The sequence below is a fragment of the Acipenser ruthenus genome, chromosome 11, assembly GCF_902713425.1.
Source record: "Acipenser ruthenus chromosome 11, fAciRut3.2 maternal haplotype, whole genome shotgun sequence".
NCBI lineage: Eukaryota > Metazoa > Chordata > Actinopteri > Acipenseriformes > Acipenseridae > Acipenser > Acipenser ruthenus.
Genome location: NC_081199.1, coordinates 16,933,808 through 16,944,491, shown reverse-complemented (window position 1 = coordinate 16,944,491; position 10,684 = coordinate 16,933,808).

Sequence of the window (10,684 nt, the reverse complement as noted above, 5' to 3'; positions counted from 1 at the left end):
GGCGCTGCAAAATGCTGTGGTAGCAGTTTTGGTTCAGGGTGCCACTCACTCTGTGCAAGTCGTCGACTCTGGATCCAGCAAAAGAGCCCCAGACCATCACGCTTCCTCCTCCATTTTTGACAGTTGGTGTCACACACCGAGGAACCATCCTTTCGCCTACTGGACGGTGTACAAAAACCCTGCGTGATGAACCGAAGATTTCAAATTTCGATTCATCGGTCCATAAGACCTTCTTCCAGTCTTCAGTAGTCCACTGGCGGTGCTTCATGGCCCAGGCAAGCCTCTTTTTCTTGTATATATATATACTGTATATGTGTGTGTGTGTGTGTGTGTGTGCTTGCGTGCGTCGTGCGTGTGTGTGTTAGTATGAAGAATTATGAATTGCCTCAAATGATAAATGCTCGCACTCATTATACACACTGAACAGTCAGCGCTAACTCTATATTTAAAGTGAACTTGACAATTGAACTGATAGTGGATGTAAACTGTACTGTCTTCCTGTAGGATGAGGCACTGCATGAAACATTCCTCTCTATTTCTGAAATACATTAACCAATAATAAGATATGAAATACATTAACCAATAAAAAGCAGAACTCATCCACTTGACATGCGCCTTCCAGCCCCCTGAAACAATCATTACTAAATGGTTTAACCCAAGCGTAGGCTATTACAGCAGCGGCACTACAGAACATGGGACAGGACCTTCTGCTCATCGCTGCTACTGCATTAATCTTTGCTATTCATTTACTTATTCACAAATTTAGCGTGTTTTATTTTATTGTCGTTAGAAAGTACATTGAAATCATCGATATATTCATTTACCTTCAGGATGCAGCGCGGAAGACTCGGTGACTCAGTCTCCAATCAAACTGAAAATTGTTGAAGAACACGCGTTGAATCTAAACTGTTGCTATGATACAGCGACTTTAACCCCGTACCTCTTCTGGTGTATTCAACACCTGACTGGATCTCCCAAGAATATGATTCGTAGAGTTTTACAGGTAACAAGGATAATGCTGATGGATACGGAAAAAGATGTGACACCACTCTCAACACAACTTCCCAAACCGTCCCTTTAACAATACAGCAGACAGAGCTGTCTGACTCTGCCGTGTATTACTGTGCGCTGAGGCACTCAGTGACAATGAGATATTGAAGAGCTTCACAAAAACACAGCACCCTCAGATACACAGAGACACTTTACATCAAAAGGAATATGAGAAATGGTTTTATATAGAAACGCTTTTTTCTTTCGTTTTATTATCCTTATTATCATAAAGATCACATTTCACAATAATATATTTGTAGCAGTTTTTACAAAAAATACTGTATCAGTAGAATTCCTTCCTGTGTGTTAGAGGATCTTTATTATGAGTTACACACACAAACACTTTGATATCAGAAGAAAAAAAATTAAACAAACTTTTTTTTTTTTTATCTTATTAGTGGTGAGTTCTTCCGTTTTCATAGTAATATAAAATACAAATATATAAATACATACATACATACATACATACAATACTAATCAATATACTGCAAACATTGGCAATATGACACAATTCAACAATTAAGCAAACAATCAAAAAGACTATCTCTAATGATCTAGATCAATTTGTTTTGCCTCTCTCGTCATTCCGTTATCCTTTACTAGTTAACACCTTGATCAGTGTTTTCTTCTACAAATACTGCTGTGAAACAAGTCACCTCTGATCATGAACCTATATCAGTGTTTAAGAGGGAGTGCGTGTGGTTAACCGTGTTATGTGTGTTCACAAAGGAAATGATACGTCAGTCTCTATGACTATGACACAGCGGGGTGTGTACTGGAGCTTCATATGTTACCATGACACGAATATTCAGTTCAGTCCGTTAAAGAAGAGAAGCCACGACTGCAGAAGAACAACATGGAACAAAGACTGTGCGCGCTGGTGCATGTTATTACACTGTTCTGCTGTTTAATAGGTAATGTCTTTTCAAATTAACAATTTATTTCACATACGTGTGTGTTTATTTATTAAAATATATTTAAAGACACAATTTATAATGACACTAATTTTCTTTCTTTCTTTCTTTCTTTCTTTCTTTCTTTCTTTCTTTCTTTCTTTAGAAATCACACAGGGACAGTTCGTGAATCAATCTGAATCCTCAGTCACAGTAAAAGAGAAGGAAAATGCAACTTTACCCTGTTCTTATAAAGACCCTCCCGCAAATTTCTACATGTTCTGGTACATTCAAACTGGCAGCCAAGCTCCGTGTGCAATTTACAGTGAGCTGGTTGGTGACAGCAACCTTCCTTCAAAGTTACAAAACCGTCTTTCTGCATCTCACGACAAGACAGGAAAAACATTTCATCTCATCTTCAGTTCAGTGGATCTTTCAGACTCTTCAGTTTACTTCTGTGCGCTGCAGCCCACAGCGAGAGAATCTGCAGCAAGCGCCATACAATAACCTCACTGCCACTTCCCGCATGGCTTTACTGTTTACTTAAAATAACAATACATGCTCTTCAAACGCTCATAATAACATCTTCACCACAAGTTTATTTATTTATGGTATTATAATAAATAACAATCATGACATGGTGCTAAATAAACACACGTACACGTTTCAAAATGGAGCGAGGTAACCAGTGGTGTACCACGGTTATCAGTATTAGGTCCTCTGCTATTCCTAATATACATTAATGATTTAGATTCTGGTATAGTAAGCAAACTTGTTAAATTTGCAGACGACACAAAAATAGGAGGCGTGGCAAATAGTGTTGCAGCAGCAAAGTTCATTCAAAGACACATGGCAAATGACATTTAATAGAGAAAAATGTAAGGTACTGCACACAGGCAATAAAAATGTGCATTATAAATATCATATGGGAGATACTGAAGTTGAAGGAGGAATCTATGAAAATACCTAGGCGTTTATGCTGACTCAGAAATGTCTTCATCTAGACAATGTGTGGCTGTGTGGTCCAGTGGTTAAAGAAAAGAGCTTGTAACCAGGAGGTCCCTGGTTCAAATCCCACCTCAGCCACTGACTCATTGTGTGACCCTGAGCAAGTCACTTAACCTCCTTGTGCTCCGTCTTTTGGGTGAGACGTAGTTGTAAGTGACTCTGCAGCTGATTCATAGTTCACACACCCTAGTCTCTGTAAGTCGCCTTGGATAAAGGTGTCTGCTAAATAAACAAATAATAACAATGTGGGGAAGCTATAAAAAAGGCCAACAAGATGCTCGGATATATTGTGACAAGTGTTGATTTTAAAATCAAAGGAAGTAATGTTAAAACTTTACAATGCATTAGTAAGACCTCTTCTAGAATATCGTGTTCAGTTCTGTTTACCTCGTTACAAAAAGGATATTGCTGCTCTAGAAAGTGTGCAAAGAAGAGCAACCAGAATTATCCTGGGTTTAAAAGGCATGTCGTATGCAGACAGGCTAAAAGAATTGAATCTATTCAGTCTTGAACAAAGAAGACTACGCAGTTATCTGTTTCAAGCATTCAGAATTCTAAAAGGTATTGACAATGTCGACCCAGGGGACTTTTTCGACCTGAAAAAAGAAACAAGGACCAGGAGTCACATGTGGAGGTTAGATAAAGGGGCATTCAGAACAGAAAATAGGAGGCACTTTTTTACACAGAGAATCGTGGTAAACTGGAACAAACTCCCCAGTAATGTTGTTGAATCTGACACCCTGGGATCTTTCAAGAAGTTGCTTGATGAGATTCTAGGATCAATAAGCTACTAACAACCAAACGAGCAAGATGAGCTGAACGGCCTCCTCTCATTTGTAAACATTTTTTATATTCTTAATAACCTGAAAGGATGTCTTTAGCAAGCTGTCTTATCACAATCAGATATCCAGTTCTCTTCAAATCTGTTAAAATGCAAGTTGGACAGGCAACCCGGAAATCATGATGCTGCTAAACCCGTTTTAACGTATTGTAACGTTGAGCGTGCTGTGGGTTCCAAGCGGGAGGTTAATTCAGCAGCAACGGCAGCGAAATAAGCAGGCAGACAGTTTATTGAGGTTGAAACACACCCAAAGGTACCGTTTATTGCTCTTTATCAATGCAATCCCCAAGTCAACAAAACAGAACAGAACAACCCAACATCGGCGCTGAGCCCCCTAATATAGCCCAACCAGGCTTGATCATTGGCCAACTAAAGTTTTCCCTAATTAGCATGCTAACCCCCCAATCCCTGACAACTATACTTCCCCCCAATCCCAGCTGTACACAGTTGGCACTATGCCCACTATACTACACAATGCAAGGTGTCTAACTATGTGATTAGCCCCCGTTTTTATAGCCTGCTGCTACATTGTCCCCCTTTTGCTGCTTACCGCCCTTGGAAAGCTCAATCTGTGTCCCAGAAGCGCAGGGGTGCCCGAACCTTGCGGCGGGGTCTTTGGTTAGGTTCAGAGGCAAGATGGCTGGGTTGAAGGGATGGAGGTCCCCTCTGTGAAGTAGGGGATCGAGGCCGGCGGTGGCATGCCACCACAGGAGGGGTGAATGTGGAATGATGGGGCCTTCCTCTATGGGCTCCCAATGGACCACTCTGAGGTTCCTGTCCTGGGTGGCCGGCTCCCTGGGGTGCGTCGGGTATCTGGTCTCCACGGTAGGGGGCGAGGCGGTCCCAGTGGAGGACCACGCAGCGTCCTGTGAGGTGTATTTGGACCCGGTACACCACCTCGCCCAGCTGTTGCAAGATCCGACAGGGTCCCACCCAGGGGCTGTCCAGTTTGGGGCAACGGCCCTTCTTCAGTTTAGGTCTGTAGACCCAAACAAGCTCCCCCACTTTAAAGTGTCGCCCCTTCTCCCGGACGTCATAATTCCTCTTCTGTCGTAGGCCGGCAGCCAGTAGACAGTCCCGGGCAAACTGGTGAGCAGCATCGATCTGGTCCTGAAGGCGTCGGGCATACTCTGGTCCAGGAGGGAGAGTTGTGGCGTCAGGAGGGCGACCGAACACAAGCTCGGCCGGTGTCTGGAGATCACGACCGAGGAGCAGCAGTGCAGGAGTGCAGTCTGTCGATTACTGCACCACCGTGCGGTACGCCAGCATGATTAGAGGCAGCTGGAGGTCCCAGTCTCGTTGGTTCCGACTGGTAACAATAGCCAGCTGTGCCAAAAGAGTCCTGTTGAAGCGCTCCACGAGGCCGTCGCTCTGGGGGTGGAGCGGGGTGGTGCGGGTTTTCTTTATCCACAGGCGACGGCACATCTCCACAAAAATCCGGGATTCGAAATTCCGGCCCTGATCCGAATGGAGCTCCTGAGGAACCCCGAACCTTGAAAAGAAGACTTCAATAAGAGCATCTGCTACCGTGCTTGCCTCCTGATCCGGTAGTGCGTAGACCTCTGGCCATTTTGAAAAATAATCCATCATCACCAACACATACTTATTGCCCTTGTCAGACACAGGTAGTGGCCCAAGGATGTCCACTCCAACTCGTTGCATCGGACCGCCCACTGGACATTGCTGCATGGGAGCACAGGACTGCCCCGTAGGACCCTTTCTGGCAGCACAATGGTCACACCTGCGGCAATGGTTTTCGACATCCCTCCGACATCGGCTCCAGTAGTAACTCTGCCGCAGGCGTTGGAGGGTCTTGTTCACTCGGTGGAGAGGGAATGCGATGTGGCCAAACTGGGGAACAAATCGGCGGTAGTAGGAAGCAAGCCCAATGAAACCTCGCAGCTGGTGTTGGTTAGCCGGCCTGGCCCACTGCCTCACCGCGTTGATTTTTGAGGGGTCAGTCTTAATTCCATCCTGCCCCACAATGTACCCCAGGAAGTAGACCTCCTGCTGCATAAAGCGGCACTTGTCCGGGTGCAGCTTAAGTCCGGCCGTCTCCAGTCGCTGCAACACGGTCCTCAAGTTTTCCAATGCCTGCTCGAAGGTGGGGCCGTGCACTAGCAGGTCATCAAGATAAACCAGGCATATTTGAGGGGGAATGCCGGCCAGTACCCTCTCCATCAGACGCTCAAACATGGCAGGGGCATTGCACAGCCCGAACGGCATAACTTGGAACTGCCACAAGCCCCTGCCAGTTGAAAAGGCAGTTTTGGAACGAGCGTCCGGGGAGAGCTCGACTTGCCAGTACCCACTGCGGAGGTCCAAAGAGCTAAACCAGGAGGACCCAGCGACCAGGTCCAGTGACTCATCTATCCGAGGCAGGGAGTAGGAGTCTTTCCTCGTAACCTCATTGAGGCGGCGGTAGTCCACACAAAACTGCATCTCTCCACTCTTCTTGGGAACGAGAACGACTGGAGAGGCCCATGGGCTGTCTGATGGTTCTATAATGTTAGCCTCTCTCATCTCCCGGATAATCTTCTCAGCTACTCCCTGTTTGGCAAGTGGAAGTCGGCGGGGGCGCTGCCTAATCGGGGGGGGGGGGACCCACCGGGGTTAATGGAATGCTGGATAACATGCGTGCGGCAGGTTTCTTCAGGCTTGGTGGCAAAGCAGTTGAGGAACTTGGCCAGCAGCTCCGCCAACTGGTCCTGCTGCTCCGGGCAAAGCCCCTCACAGCTACGGCGCCAGACTGCTTCCACTGCCATTTCTGTCTCAGACGGGGTGGTAGATAGTGGTTTCATGCCAGTCTCCTGGGACGTAACTGAGGCAGGTAAGGGCATTGGTGGAGGGGTGTTGTTTGTTGTAACGGTGGCCTGGAAGTGCTGTGGGGTTGGGGGCAACCCTTCCCGTGTAGATCAGGGGACTGGAGAAGGCCAAGCCGCTGTGCCCTGTGAGCAGGGGGGCTCTGGAGGAAGGACTTCAGCAGCAGCTGATATCGACTGTAGGGCTGTCTGTGCATAACACGCCACCCCCTAGACTTGGTCGACTCCCCTAAGGCTGGCAGTGCCAGGCCAGGCTCGGCAAAGGTATTGATGTGCCCATGGCGAAGATCAAGGGAGATACCGGCCCTCCTCAGGAAATCCAACCCGAGGATACAGCCGTCTTGCACTGCGGCAAGCCAAACTTCGTGGCGGAAGGTCCGTCCAGCATATGTGACCCTCAGTTGGCCCCTACCTGCCATGGGTGCTTGCTCTCCGGTGACCGTTTTCAGTTGAACCGGTGTCGGTCTGACTCTGTTTCTCCAGTCTCCTACTACTTGGTGAAGGACATCAGGACGAACGACAGTGATGGAGGAGCCGGTGTCGATGAGGGCCATGCAGGGGACCCCCTCAATGAGGACAGGAGCACGCAGGAAAGCCCCGTCACCAGTGCGGCCCACCACACGGGGTTGGCTTGAGTCGAATTCGGCTGCCGTTGGGTTCAACTGTTGGGCCCATGTTTCCCCCCCTACATGGACCCGTTCCCTTTTCCCGACAGTTCTGTGTGTGTGTGTGTGTGTATTGCTTTTCTTAGCGGTTGTAATGTTTATTTATCAGTTTATTGTTATGCAATGTGTTCCTGCAATCTATTCCATTCTATTTTCACCCTGATTATCTTTCTGTCTACTCTTTTAGAAATGACCCGAGCAGACTCAGTGACTCAACCTTCAAATTCAATTGTCCTCAAACAGAGAGAGAGCTCCATTATTCAGTGCAAGTATGAAACAGCAGGCACTGCTAAAGGTCTCTTCTGGTACTTCAGGACCCCAAACAAGCCCCACAGCTTATACTGAATGAATATTCTCAGGCAGAGGACATTCCACCAAGGTTTCGAAATTGTTTCTCTGCATCTCATAACAAGACAGAATATCACTGCATCTGAATATCACTGCAGCTGTGCTGTCTGACTCTGCCACGTACTTCTGTGCTCTGAGTCCCACACTGTGAGAGTCTCTATATCACTTCATACAAAAACCTCCTGCTGCCTGCCGAGTGAGTCTCACTGGTGAAGATGGCAGTGTAGCCTGTGTTCTGTGTAGAAACTACTGGAGAAAACAGCTCACATTGATCTATACACTTTCTCTGAGCAACCCTCCTACTCTCTGATGGTGTAATACAAATGTAAATTGCGCAATTACAAATTGCAATATATATTGAAAAGTATTGGGTCAAATCTACAGATATTTATGTTTTTAAGTCTTTTCGGAATAAGTATTTTGTGAATAACTATATGATGACTGATATCAATTAAATAAAAACATTTCTACATACTTGTTGTTGGTTGTTTAATTTTCCAAGATGCCTTCTGCAAAACTATGGAAATTCAATGGCAAAAACTTCATTAAAATAACGTTAAGGTTTGTTTGCAAATGTCCAAAAGGTTAGGATATTGCAAGTTAAGGTAGCCACGCAACCTTAATTCTGCACTCTTATGTGTATGTTTCCTGTTACACTTGACATCACATATGACATCATCAATGACATGAGCAATGACATCACTAAGCACATGACAAATTCTCCCCGAAGAAAGGCCATACGGAAGTCATTGCAATTGGTAACATGTTCAGTAACTGCATTATCTTTGCTGTTGAAATGTTCTTTAACCAACAACAGATTTCCATGTACTCAGAAATGTGTAATTCATGTTGAGGTATGTAGTGATGAGTATTTGATGTTTGGAAAGGAGTGCCTGAAAATGGATGGGACCTGCAATATGTGAAACCCTACATGTAAGACAACTCCATTAAATTTCACTCAGAAGGCGCCAGTGAAATAGAAAAGGAATCTTCTGTAGTACTGTATGGTATACTGCTGCTCCATGTATACTGTGTTTTATGTTTCTTGGAAGCATAAAATCCATGCATTACAATCCACTTCTGCTTTATGTACTTCATTGAACCTCAGAAATCTGTAATTGTACCTAAACATTTCAATGGCATAATTGGCTTCCAGCCATAAGATTATGTTAGCAAGAATTCTTACTGAACTGTAAAGTTTGAAAGAAGAATGGGTAAGAGTGTAAAAATAAAATTAATAATAATACTGTAGAAAATGCAGTGACTCCTTTTGCCATGTGAAAAAGAGTAGTTCATACAAGAAAGCCACTGTTGTGGATTCCAATATTAGAGTTTGGAGAAATATTGCCTGTGGAAGGTCCCAACTAATTAATTAGCTCTACTGTATTCTGAGTTCATTGGTTTTATTTAGAACACTGGTGAAATAATGAGCTTGACAGCAAAGATTGTGGGAATGCAGTTACTGAGCATGTTACCAATCACAATGACTTCCGTATGGTCAGTCTTCAGGGAGAATTTGTCATGTGCTTAGTGATGTCATTGCCAATGTTGTCATATGTGATGTCAAGTGTGACAGGAAACATACACATAAGGGTGCAGAGTTAAGGTTGCGTGTGTATATGTATGTATGTATGTATGTATGTATGTATGTATGTATATATATATATATATATATATATATATATATATATATATATATATATATATATATATATATATATATATATATATATATACTGTATATTCTTCATTTGATTAATTAAAACAAACATTATTTAAATAAATATTTAGCAATATAAAATGGCAATGCATATACATGTGTCTAAAGTGCTTTTTAACAATACATACCCAGTACTCCTGACAGTGAGGAGAGAGATATCTCGATTTTAAAACAATGAAGTTGCTTACAGACTGCCTCCTGAGTTGTGGATCACTGTAAAGTAGACAGATGGGTTTTAAGAAGTGAACAGAAAACAGAAAAATAAAATAAAAAAATAGTAGACGCTGTTTTCAGTTTCAAAAGACATTTTCTAGCTATCAGTATACATTATGCTCTTTAGTTCTGCATTTCAGATTTTTCCCGCCAGGGGGCAGTGTAGGACAGTTATTTGTCGCTGTTCTAAGCTCATTATTCATTCAGACACTCCTGCTCTCCTCCTGTAGAGTTTCCGCTCACAACACTGTTTTCAGCACCCGGGCACTACTAAAACCCCAGCAACAATAGCAGTGACGATAAATCTGGCACAACCAACCTCATTTTCTATTCACTATGAGTCTGTTCATTACATTTCACCCCCTTTTACTGAGTTACCATCCTTATTTTTTTCAGGAATGTATGAAATATAATCATGACAGATTTTTACTTACAAAATATATAATATAATAAAAATATAAACAAATATGAATAAAATAAGCAACATAAACAAAAATAAATACAATAAGCAATATAAACAAAAATAAAGATAAATACAATAAGGCATTTTTTAGCAGATATTTGAGACTTTTATTTTGAAATACGCTTTCGACCCTCTCCGACTGACTTACCGGAAGTTGCATAATGTTGCCAGCAAATGTTGCTCGCTTCACACAGGTGACTCGCTCTCCTGCAGCTTGCTTTCTAGCACTGCCTGTATGAAAGCAATTCAAGAGCAGCACCAGCATCGCTACAGCATGAAGACATTGTGTTAAATTCCCTTAAATATTTTGCAGATTTATTTCAGGCATTAAGAACACGTTTTCTGCCATGAAGAGCTCATGGAACTTGTAATTGAAATATAATCAGTTAATCTATATCGACAATATTAATACTTAAAAACACCTCTCTAGCATTTCTACCTGTTTAATTTCCAGTCAAAGCAGTTCAGTACCCTGGACAGCGTCCAGCACTCATCTGTGCCAGACACAGACCGCAGCAAATGAACTCACCTGCATTAATACAGGGATCAATGAACCTCTTAACAAGGTGTAGATTGATCTCACGCGTGGATTGGAATCTTACAGGCAGTACATTCTAAACGACTTCTCACAATGTGAATGCATTAGAAAACGGATACAATA